Source organism: Thermobia domestica, chromosome 4 (genome assembly GCF_964235325.1).
Source record: "Thermobia domestica chromosome 4, izTheDome1.hap1.1, whole genome shotgun sequence".
Lineage (NCBI taxonomy): Eukaryota > Metazoa > Arthropoda > Insecta > Zygentoma > Lepismatidae > Thermobia > Thermobia domestica.
This window is the reverse complement of record NC_137457.1, coordinates 25,480,309-25,494,147: the sequence shown is the minus strand read 5'-3', so window position 1 is coordinate 25,494,147 and position 13,839 is coordinate 25,480,309.

The following is a 13,839-nucleotide window of genomic DNA, read 5'->3' as shown; positions in this document are numbered from 1 at the left end:
AACACCTCCGAATTCGCCACTGGTGGTAAAAGCCGAGCCAGGAGTCTAGCCGTTTGGTCTTTTGGATATACGATAGTCCCACAACATTTGACCGACACATCGCCGATTTCACGCACAGAGGCTGAGTTTGGTCACCACGCACCAACAACCAAGGTTTTCCAGTTCCGGTTTCCACATTGGCCGCAGGAGGCCCTGGATATCGCACCCCGTCTCCGAGGTCACCATTTTGACGAAAACCTCTATTTTCTGTTTTAACCAGTGAAAGGAGTAATTTGTGTAAAGTTCCAGTAAGGATCATCAGTACCTCGAGCTAGTGGTTCCAACATCCTAGTGCTACAGCAACGTAAGTGTTAAGTTTTCTATTCAAAATTTTCTTGCACGAAATCTTAGTAATTACGTACATCTGCAAATAATAAGCTTTTGCAAAATTTATTTGTGTTCAATTTGCAAAATTTTTGTTTTAGTTAACTAAATTTGAATTAATAGATTCAAATATCTTGTAAACCATGGCAGCTGACGGCGAACTTAATGATTATTGTACAGTACATGAAGCTATAAAATTAATCACTGAACCCTTTAGTGGCGATAAACGAAAATTAAAGGAATTTATTGATAACGTAGACACAGCATTTAAGTTAGTAGACCCAGCACAGCATAATATGTTACTTAAGTTTGTAAAAGCAAAAATAACTGGTGAGGCAAAGGTCAAGTTACTGGTCCGTAATACCGCGGAAAGCTGGGACCAAGTTAAGGCTATTCTAGAAGAAAATTACGCCGTCCGTCGGACGTTAGATTTCTATGCATGCGCTTTGTTCAATGCCCTGCAAGGTAAAACAGAGACAACAGCTTCCTGGGGCTCGCGGGTCGACTCCCTTCAGTCAGATTTGAAGGAAGCTGCAAACAGAGTGTTAGACGATGAAGAAATTGCTGGAGCAATCTCACTAATTGAACACTTATCAAAAGCCAGTTTGATACAAGGGTTAGCTAATGATAGGATCCAAACTATTGTCAGAAGTAAAGGAGACGACCAAACTACTTTGAGTAAAGCTGTAGAGATTGCTTTGGAGGAAGAGAGTTATATACTCTCCCAGAAAGAAAAATTGAGTAAATCAGATAAATCCACTTCATCCAGCAAAACAATAAAGGCAGATAAATCAAAAATTGTTTGTTTTAATTGCGGAAAACAGGGCCACAGGGCCGCAAAATGTTACTTGCGTAAGGGGCGTGAGCCTACAACGGCTCAGGTAAAGGTGGTACAAGCCACTACTACTGACGGCGGCAAGAGTAGATTTAGGCGTAAATTTCCTAAACAAAGGACCTTGGGTTGCAACCACTCAGTCGAAGTTAAGTGTGCACACTGTAAAGGTAATAGCGGCCACTGTTCTGGATTCTCGAGTGTTAGCGCATCCAGGCATATAGGTGCCGCACAAGGTTGTCCCACCTGTGGAACTTGTCCGTCGCGTAATTGCTCCAAGGAGATTACAGACCAAGGTCAAGCGAGCAGGAATGTTGCCAGGCAGGGAAACTCAGTAGAGGAGGCAATGCGGCAACCCATTGACCTTCTCGGTTGCAATAATGAGTTGGGCCACCTTAACTGTTTGAAAATAAGAATTTGCGAACTTGACCAAACATTAAATTTTCTTCCTGATTCTGGGTCGCAACTTAGCTTAATCAAGAAAAGTGAATTGAACACTCAGTTACTCCATTCAGTGAATCCCAATACGAAAACACGAATACAAGGAATTGAGAAGACAGCTTTTTACACCCTCAGAAGTATTCCATTAACCTTAGAATTAGATGGAAATAAATTTAACCATGACTTTCATGTAGTCTCAAACGAGGTTACCATACCTTCACCTTATAGTGGAATCATTGGCGTAGACTTTTTAATCTTGCACAATTGCACTCTGAATTATAAGCGTAACAATCACTTAATATTAACCCTTGAAATACCAGGAAGGTGCGAACAAATAGTTGAACTTCCCACCTATAATCACGGAATTTGTATAGTGAACAAACAAGAGCTAGCTGATAACGTAATCCTTGATGAAGCTATCACGGTTGCTAAAAATAACAAATTCATAGCACGTATTTTGAATACCAATGAGGTACCTGTAAATTTAACTGTCCAACCTTTAGTTTTAGAACCACTTCCAGAAAACGTAGAAAGTAAACAAATCAAGGTCATTACTCAAGATGAGAGTAACTCTACTCCTCCCCGTCTCACTTCTCAGAAAGAAAGAACACAAAAACTTTTAGAAGTATTAAGACTAGAACACTTAAGTTCTGAGGAAAAACAAAGCCTCCTTGATATTTGTTTTAATTTTCATGCTATATTTTTTCTGCCAGGTGATAGCTTAACTTGTACTAAAACAACCGAACACATTATACAGTTACTCCCAGAGCATGCCCACACTGTGGTAACTCAAAAGAATTACAGAATTCCCGAAATACACAAGGAAGAAATAAAAACTCAAATACATCAAATGCTAAACGATGGCATTATACGCCCAAGTAGGAGTCCCTGGAATTTTCCAGTTTTAATGGTCCCTAAAAACCTGATGCTACTGGCAAACCCCGTTGGAGGCTGGTGGCAGATTTGCGAAAATTAAATCAGATAACGGTAGGGGACAGTTATCCACTTCCAAACATTTCTGACATCCTAGATCAGCTAGATAAGACCAAATATTTTACGACTCTAGATGCGGCAAATGGATATTTGCAATGCGAAGTAAGGGAATCTGACAGATCTATGACAGCCATCACAGCAGCTGACGGTCACTGGGAATTTAATCGAATGATATTCGGACTTAAAGGTGCACCAAGTACCTTTCAAAGGTTAATGAATACAGTTCTAGCAGGTCTTGTAGGTATAAAATGTCTGGTGTACTTAGATGATGTACTTTTATATAGTCCCACTTTAGAGGACCATAATCAGAGGCTAATTGAGGTTTTTGAACGATTTAGGGAACATAACATTCAGTTGCAGCCAACCAAATGTGAATTCTTAAGAAAAGAAGTCGTATACTTAGGTCACATTATTTCAGCCGATGGAATTCTTCCCGACCGTAGGTTAGTGGAAAAAATAACGGACTACCCGGTCCCAAAAACCATCAAACAAGTGAAAAGTTATGTATCCTTGTGCGGATACTATAGGAAATTTATTCCTAACTTTAGTAAAATCGCACGACCTTTACATTTGTTGCTCAAGAAGGACGCAAAATTTGAGTGGACAGATAAACAACAGCAGGCTTTTGAGGAACTAAAAACTAAATTAACATCTTATCCAGTGTTACGCCATCCGGACTTTACTAAACCCTTCCAAATTAGTAGTGACGCATCAGGGACCGCGATTGGAGCTATCCTAAGTCAGAGTGATACAGAAGATGGCAAAGATGATAGACCGATAGCGTATATTTCTCGCGCGCTGAATAACGCGGAACAAAATTACAGTACATCAGAGAAGGAATTACTAGCCGTAGTATGGGCTTGCCAAAAATTTCGACCTTATATTCTAGGGAGAAAGACTATAATATATACTGACCATAGACCCTTAGTATGGATTTTACATGTTAAATATCCCAGTTCTAGATTGATGCGTTGGCGCATTAAATTGGAGGAGTTTGATTACGAAATTAGGTACCGGCCAGGTAAAAAGAACTGCCATGCCGATGCCCTCAGTAGAATTCTCACAATTGAAAATAAGTCAATAAGTCAAGATATAAAAGATCACATCTTAAAAGAGTTTCATGATTCTCCCCTAGCAGGACACCCTGGTGTTAAAAGAACAATAGATAAAATTAGGCAACACTTAGAATTGAATAACTATACCTTAAATGATTGGCCAAATTTGCGATTAGATGTTGAAAAACATTCAAAAATGTGATTCATGCCAAAAGAATAAAATCACGTATCATAAAACAAAAATGCCAATGCAAATTACAACGACCCCGGAACACGTTTTTGAACGATGCACAATGGAATTAGTCGGGCCGCTTACACCCACTACCCTAGGCAACCGATACATTCTTACCTTTCAGGACGATCTGTCAAAATATGTGGTCGCCATACCTATTCAACAACAAGATGCGGATACCGTTAGCAAGGCGTTTGTAGAAGAAATAATTTTGAAATTTGGAATCCCCTCAATACTCCTTACTGATAGAGGAACTAATTTTCTCAGCCAAGTATTTGTAAAAACTTGCAAATTACTCAGAATAGATAAGATATACACAACTGCTTATCATCCCCAAAGTAACGGTTCCATAGAAAAAATGCATCAAAATCTTATTCAAATTTTGAGACACTTTGTTTCAGAAAATCAATTAGATTGGGACATTTGGTTGCCGTATGCCGTGTTTGCAATTAACACTACAAAACATTCGGCGACAAATTTCACACTCCATGAACTCATGTTTGGGCGCCCACCGAATATCCCTGGTATTCTGCAAGGTAAAGTGACGGAGCCAAATTATAACTATGACGATTTTGTGAAAACATTAAAAGAAAAACTCCAACAGGCCTTTCAATTAGCCAAAGGAAATTTAGTACAATCAAAAGAAAAGAATAAGGTACACTATGACAAGACCGCATATGAAACTATTTTTAAGGAAGGTGATTCAGTACTATTGTTTGACGAAACAGTCCGAAGGGGTAGATCTAAGAAATTGTCCTCTCAATGGATTGGACCATACAAGGTCCAAAAGGTCGATGGAGTAAACTATTATTGAAACTAAGCGTAGTAAGGCAATGAAGGTTCACGCCAATAGATTGAAACTGTATTATTAAAATTTATTCTTTCTCTTCCAGATGAAGAAAATTATGATGTTCATTGTACTACTTGCCACTCTTTATATATGTATGGGGGTAAATGTCCGATTTGAAAAATTTTAAGACAGTCCTAAACTATGAGTACAAAGGACTAGCAGAATTGTACAATACAAAATGGCGCTTGGTAACGTATGTAAATTTAACTAGGTTAGATAAAAATTTCGATCTAGTGTTGATGTACATTAAACGCACAGAAGCGATGTGTGAACATAATTTGGTAAAAGGTAATAAGACGGGTTGCATCTCCACTTTAGAAAACGGGGTAAGTCAGAAGGTAAGAGCCATTAGAGACACGCAATTTCTGATTAAACAAATTACGGAACAGACGTGAGGAAAGAAGAAAACGTGGCATCCTTAATATCGTCGGGGCCATTAGCAAAACGTTGTTTGGTACCCTTGACGAGGATGATGCTCGATATTATACTGAGCACATCCAGAAATTGGAGCAAGAACAAGCAGACTTTCTAAAGCTATCTAAAGAACAAATGGTAGTCGTCAAAAGTAGTTTACAAACAGTTAATAATACCATATTTAAAATTTAGGAAAATGAAAATGAATTAAAGAAGGGATTAGATTATTTAACCTCAGAAATCAATAAACGCGACAAAAAGCTTGTTCATAATTATCTCTCTTGATATGAAAGTTACCCTTAATGAACATATACAAAAAATCGATCGGGTATTGAAAGATATCCGATCCGATTTTGAAACAATTTTACAGGCAATTATTAATGCTCAAAAAGGAATTCTTCAACCACACATTATTTCGCCAGCCGAAATCTTTAACCATTTTCGTACTGATATTCAAAATTTACCACAAGGTCTCTCCCCTCCATTCCCGTTAAGTGTTTCAAATGGCTACCTTCTCTTACAAATTATAGATCTTGAAGTATTTTGTCACCAAAACATTTTAGGCTATGTAATCAGTCTACCATTAACTGAACACATAAATTATGACATTTATCGTGTGTTGCCACTACCTATTAAAATAAAAATTGCAACAAATAAGTTTATGTTCATCCAACCAGAAAAAGGACTATTTAATAATAGATACCACCAAACAATATTATGCAAAATTAACTAATCAGGAGTTCGAGAGATGTAAAAGATTAGAAAACAAATGGTATGTGTGTAAACAATCATTTCCAATATTATCTATCCATGTTCACGACGAATGTGAAGCGTAACTGTTACAGTATACACGCTCAATACCCGAAGATTGCAACAAGAGGATTATACATTTAATTGAAACATTATGGACGCAACTAGACAATAATGAATGGTTGTATGTAAGTCCACAACAGGAAAAATTGTAAAGGATAATGGGGTTAGAACATGAATTCAATCTCAAAACACATACGAACTAAACATTACAAACAAGGATGTAATTCCAAACGTAAATTTAAGCTGTGACTGTGGCGAAATTCATGGTCAACAAATTACAATATATGATATAGAATTAAACCTACCTGTTAAACACGTAATTAATAATCTAAACGATTTAAGATTTGCATCTCATAAAATAGACGAGATTGATAAAGCAATTGCCGATCAAGAATGGAAGTTAACTCACGCCAGTAAAATTCAAGGTTTATCAATTTTCGCTTATATTGGTTCTGCAATCGTAATACTCTTAATAATATTGTGTTGTTGCAAACGAAGTAAATGTCTTAAATCAATTTATAATTGGTGTAATAATGAAGAAAATTGTTGCAAGAGTATATGTTTTAAACCTATGATTATAAATAGGATACATACATAGCAAGAAGAAACTAATCTCACTCCCATTTCTATGTCTGAATTAGGAACTCAAGGTAGTGTGACCGATTTGGAGGTAGCGACCACAGGTACAAAACCCAGCGCCAAACCTCGAAAGGTATTGTCTAGAATAAGAAGCCGTTAGTAACAAATGCCATGGATCGATAAGTAAACATGTTTGTTGTACATTTAAAAAAGTGCTTCTCATTTTTTTTAATAAGAAGGGAGGTGTCGCACCCCCCAGCTTCTCACCTGTGTGGGTACAACTAAAGAAAGGAGCAGGTGACTTTTTTATTTTTTTCATTTTTCGTGTCTTTCTTTAGGTAGTCATATATTGCAATAGAGATTTTTCTTTGAATGAAAGATTTAGTTAAGTCATTCAACGCGAGCAACAACATATCAATATTAAAGAAGGACAGGTCATAGGCCAAATGATATTGAGTTTCGCTAATCAAAATTACTTCATTTGTTTTTGTTCTTTTCTTTTCTTCCTAATACGCATCATGATGTGAGATGATGCAAAGATCAGTATACACGTGCCAGAATTCTGATACTAAAATCATATATGAGGCATTCATTTATTTTCGTAACCCAAAAACACCAACCATATCGGCTTATTTCTTTACAATTCTTTAATAAACGAAATAAATAAAGTAATAAATTACCGTTAGTTCCTTGTCTGTTGACAAGCTAAATGTCTTTCTGCTTCTAGAAGCACCATGCTGGCGTCAACCAAAGGACCTCGGGGCCCCCTTGGTCACCCCGGGTTTACAAAATTAGGACGGCAATCACGTTGCTCACGTTCAATGATCATGTGTCCAGGGCGCTTGGGCCAACTGACCGTTGGCCACACGCGCCCTCAAAATCTCGATGTACATCCCCAAAACTGGTGATGGCAACACGTGGATAAAGATAAGGCTTTAACAAAACCACTTGGAGTGCGAAAACCGTCATTCAGTTGCAATCCGAAATTGCTGCCGGCTGAATCGCGTTTGTTGAGGGGCACTAAGTCCTTCCTCTGTTGTAGTTCATACGTAGTTCATACGTAGTTCATACGTTACCCATACACAGTGCATTTGAAGTCCGTACCAAGTTTATACAGGTTCACATTAAGACCGTACTAATCTGCTGCAAAGCAATTAAACCCCAAATTTATTTTAACAGTTCGTGGTAGTGTGTGTTACCTCGCCAGTTTTTCGGATCCCTACGTAGTATTGTGAGATTTCTGTAAAACACCACCGATCTGTAAATAACTTTGTAGATAGTCAAATATTATTGGAAATAAACAGCAAAAGGGAATCCGAGAGAGTTTCAGTTCGAACCTTGAAGAACTCTAAGTGCTTTTCATTAGTGTTAAGAGACCAACGACTTTGCTCCACTCTTTTATTTTTGCCGAGCCGCCCCTGTGCGAACTTTTGGGATTTTGCCTCTACTCACATTTCCACAGGTCCGGCACGACATTTACCATTGAGTCACTATGGCCCTACATGAGAACTGTCTAAGATCTGTTTGGTAATAAACACACATATATAATATACGCCTCCAGAAACCTTCAGTAGTCGTTGTTTTGTACCCTGAAGTATTTAGAATTAAAAATTAATCCAAAATTATTCTATACAAACAACCAGCACTGACAATTAAAGGACACACGTCGTGTGACCGTGTATGTTTGTTTGCTGTACAGCAGGTTACCAGTTACAGTAGCAATTAGAAAAAGCCCATTTTCCCATATATATATATATATATATATATATATATATATATATATATATATATATATATATATATATATATATATATATGTCTTTATTATAAGAAAATTAAATGCAATAACATGTAACATACAACAAGTTTAAATAGCATTCGGATTCACTTAAGTCTGTTAATCAAATCTCAATAGGAGGTAACAAATAGCTTTTAACTTTTTTTTTCATGTTTTGTTTGACAGGTAACGAAAAGTATAAAATCCCCCAGTCCAAAGAACAATAAGGGAATACTTTCAGAAAACTCACTCAATAATAAAGCTACTAATGTTCTAGCATGCTTATTTTTGAGATTTGCTGCCTTTAATTTAGAAGTTAAGAGAAAAAATATTTCCAGTAAGTTAGCAAACAGCAAACTCAGCTCATATGCAGCTGTTAAATCCAAAGACATGGCCTCGTCAAATTTTTATTCTTATTTTTTCCTCCTTTTGGAAAAGCAAGACAATATGAATGAAGAAACAGAATTATAGTAGTATTCTAATATTACTTAAAACTACCATACAAACAAATACAAATCATTCATTTTCCATTGCATTCTTTTTCTCTCTTTGTCTCAAAACCAGTTTAAAAAATTATATTTAGTGGTTAGTTTTGCCAGAAATCTTTAAACCAAACCAAAGGTAATTCTCACTCAATCGTCCCATATTAACACAATTCCATTTCACTCCTCCATATTATCCTGTCGCAGCAAATTCCGTTAGAACAACACCCAAGGTGGTTACCTAGAACATTATAAAGTTTGCTTGTTGCACACTCCCGAGGAGTGAACAGGCACAACTAGCGCCATGTAGCGGGAAGTATGAGAACTTCCAGCAATAGGTAACTGAAGGCACGCAACACAAATCCCCCCGGGGGGCTACGAATTTCTCCTTTCCAAAAACAATAAATAAACAATAGGAGAATAATAAAAGCTATTGTACATTACTAATTATCTTCCAAATATATGGTTAATTCTCTTACAAATTTTTCCAAAAAATTGAAATCCATTACAAATAACAACTCAACGTACACAGATGATGATGATGACTAGCTCTACTACCTCTCCTAGTTCCTAAGTCACGTAAAGGATTTCCTGCAAGAAAAATAAAATTAAACAAACACAACAAGAATTCAAACATTATTATATACAAAACAATAATTTTAACTACAAAATCTAATCCAGTTAAGGGATTTTTAAGCCGTTTTTAAACATTTGGAACTTGATTTTGTGGTACATTATATGGCTTACAAAAACTTACATGTCTCTTCAATATAATAGCAGGATTCTCTATATTTTCTAGCCAAACCGTATTCTGAGTTGGTTTGCTCAGTACAACAAAAGGGCCATCCCAAGCAGGCGATATTTTGGGGTTAAAGTGTTTTTCTACAGACAATTTCATCATTCTTTTAACTAACACAAGATCTCCGATATGTATATTAACTAGGATATGTTTCTGTGAATAGATTTTCTCACTCGTTTCCAAGCATTATGAATATTATTACTTATGGTAGCAAACTTCTCTTCCTTATTCTGATCATCATCAAGAATTTCAAGATCTAGCAACCATTTGATATCTAATGGGTGATAAAATTTTCCCCCATATAAATTTCACTAGGCGAAAACCTAGTTGTTTCGTTCATGATAATGTTGATAGTGAACGCGATTTTAGTTAACAATTGGGCCCATTTTCTCTGTAATTTGTCAACATACGCACGAATTAAGTTCTTCACTGACCTTAAAGTCCCTTCAGTTTTATTCGGCGACGGGTTATAAGGGGATAATCTAACATCCTGAATACCATAAGAATATAAAAACTGGGTGAAGAAATCTGACACGAAATAAGAAGCTCCGTTGTGTAACAGAACCTGGAAATCCATATCTCAGACATAAATCTAATAGTTTATTACAAATTGTTTTAGAATTTAGTAGTCTCAAAGGTTCTATAAACACAAATCTACTAAAAGAATCGGTTACAATCAAAATATACTCATAACCAAAACTATTAGGCAGTCAGCCAGCTACGTCAATATGCCAGACAATTAGGATGTTCAACTATTTTTGTATAATAATTACCCATTTGATTAGTAGTTTTATCCTTGCATTTCTGACATACATCACAAATATTTATGAAATTCTTAATATCGGAATACATTGATGGCCATGTAAAACGAGAAGACACTTTATTTATGGTCTTTTTAATTCCCATGTGACCTCCCGGTACCAAAGAATTATGGGCGTACTCAAGAATTGAGTTTACTAATGAAGAAGGTACAACAGCTCTGAAACCTTCTCCAGATTTACCTTTCGTTTGCTTTAATAAGATATTATTTTGCAATTTATAACCTCTTGCCTCCTGTTTATTCTCTAGTTTAGTAATAATTTCCTTCAGTCGAGGGTCCTTCCTTTGATGATCTTTTAAGGGAATACTGAAATCAGGATACTTTCAAAAATTTACGAGAGACACATTTACACTTTTACCATGTCCTTTAACAAGTTCTACAGTATCTTCACCTTTAGTGTAAAATTATAAATGATGGTACTGAGCGAAATAAAGCAGGAACCAGATTTCAAAATTGTCTTCAAGAGAGAATCGTAAACAATTTGCCATTTTCCTTTTCTAATATTTTACCACCTTTCCTTCTTATTACTTAGGTTAACAAGAAGAAATACAGCAAAAAATCAGATATGCATAATACATTTCATAAATGATTAGTTTTTAAACAGTTAAATCATTTTAAAAAAGAAGCACTTGCCTAATTATTATTAAGATTTTGTACAATTCCTATAATACAAGAAATCTATAATAAGAGACGTAATAGAAAGAAACCACATACTTAAGAAATCTCTACACAAGATAACAAATTACTTTATTTGTAGAATTCGTTCTCAATAATGTTGTGCCACTCTTTTATAAAATTAACCATGAAATTTCTATCGCTTTATCACCCACCACGTTCGAACATCGATATGTCACCTTAGACGTACTTCGAAGATGAAAAATAGTCCTCATCAACATCGACGACCTGCTGCCAACGTTCTGGACGGCCAAGAATTCCATTGCGTTAGAACTTGGTGGGCCGTGAAGCGAAGAAGTATTAAGTGCATTTTGTACCTCTACTATGGATTTTAACTGGCGTCCTCTAAGGTGATTGTCCAAGGAATGGAACAGGTAATAATCGGACGGTGCAATGTCCAGGCAGTACGGCTGATGCAATATTGTCTTCCATCCAAGGAGTAGAATGGTGTCCCGTGTCATCCTAGCCGCGTAGGGCTTATCGTTGTTCTGTAACACGAGGACCCCTTTACAATTGAGAAGTGCTGGCCCCAAAGTTTTGACTTTTTCTTGCAAATGGCTTAACTGCTGACAGTATACAGTCGCATTGATGCTCTGACTAGCTGGTAGCAGTTCCCGATGCATGATACTTTAAGCAGTCCACAAAACACATCGGGATCTTCTTCTGGTGCAGTGACGGTTTCGGCTGTTTTGGAATCTGTTCATGGGATGCTAAACAAAGGTGTCTGCTCACGTTGCCTTCTGGCACCGAGTCAAATTATGTGGGACTCATGCAACCAAATTGTAGTGTTTTCCATGTTGATGGATGTGCTTCCGAATGGATTTTCCACTCACACTGAATTATAGTTCCAGTTCCTCACATGTCTGGACCCTGTTCGTTCCAATTGCTGCATGAATATCTTCATTTTGTACATGTGTTGGCCTTCCGTCAAGTAGTGTGTCTTCGAGTGTTTTGTCACCGTCCTTAAACTTGTTAAACCACCATTGCACTGTCCGCGTAGTCACGACACCCTCATCAAAGGCCTTCGTATCTTCCGTCCTGCTGCAACAGTATGATCTTAATTTGAACTTGTACAGCATAACGCCCTTATGACGCTCTGTGGTAGTCGCACGCTCACTCTGTCGTTAGGCAAGCTCATGGTGTAACTGAACAGCCACAACCAGCTAGTATGTTAGATATACCAACACTAACAACTGCCTTTCGCTTTATCTCCAACTCACGGAGTGAGGGCCAATTGGACACAAACCTCCACAAAAAACGACACAACTTTCTTGGTTGCCTTTGTATCTCGTAAAAATAAAGAAAGTTGCGATGTCTTTGATGGCTTGTTTAGCCTTCTATTCTCGAACTTGCATCTTTTCCACATATTCCGTCCGAGAATATTAGACTTCCTAAATAGGGGAACGTCTTAACGTATTCGATTTTCTCTCTACCTAGCCATACGTTGGTCCTTCCTGTCCTGTTCTTGAGAACTTTATCACTTTGGTTTTCTTATTATTATTCTTCATTTTGGATTATATTTCCAGTTTGTCGTTAAAGTCTGGAAGTGTTTCCTGTAAGTTCTTTTCGTTCTCCGCTATCAGTGCTATGTCATCAGCAAACCTTATTGTGCTGAAAACCTGGCCATTTACTATTACGGCTTTCTCGTTTTACTCAAAGAATTCTTCCATAGCCTCTTCCATATAGACGTTGAACAGGAGAGGTGAAAGTCCACATCCTTGCCTTAATCCTCCACTTATTCTTGCTTCCTTCTGATCTCTCCCTATAACAGTGGTCTGGTTCCTGTAAAGTTAGTATATTATTCTTCTGTCTCTGTAATCCACTTTCAGATTCTTCAACGCTCTGAACATAATATCCAATCCACGTTGTCAAAAGTTTTTTTTTTCTATATCTACAAATGCTATCACAATAAGTTTGATTATTGTGATGTGCTGTTTCATGATCAACCGTAGACTCAGTATTGCTTCCCTTGTTCCCTTTTTTCTCCTGAACCCAAACTGGTCCTTATTTTCTCGTAATATGAACTTAGTACCACAGAACACATTATTAACCTGTTTTCTTATTTTTATGTAACTTTTTATATTATTTTATAAATGTACACTTTTCAGTTACAAAAAAATTCCGACAAGCAATATGATTGATTACAAGTATGCACATATGAGATTTTTAGCGCATTACAGCCCTTCAAATGTTACAATCCATCAATACACATATTAGATACTTTGAAATGGCAGTAAGGTAGAAGCATAAAGTAAAAATATAGTGCCAGGCCGATTATATCTATTTTCCGCCTTGAGTCGCCCTTTTCACATTCGCTCTTCTGTCGTGCTACCATAGCCAGAAAATGTATGAGAATATAAATAAATAAATAAATACAATTGTACCTAAGAAAATGTTACAAAGAGATATTTCCCACCCACTCACATAAAGGCTTATGTTACAGTCATCCTTATTGGTCAGTCATTACAAACTAAAAGAAAAAACTAAACGTCCCTGCTACAGAAGCGCCACCAACAATCTGGGTCAATATTTGTATCATCTATTTCAGATCCACAATCAACAGCAAACTCTTCAAGCATATTCCATATTTCTTCCCTTGTTTATGATAATGTCTGTGCGTTTCTTTTCTCACCGAACTGTTTTCTAACCTTTCTATATGCCGTTTCTGTATTGCCTTTGACTATGTTTTCCTCAATTTCCCTGCACAAGTTGTT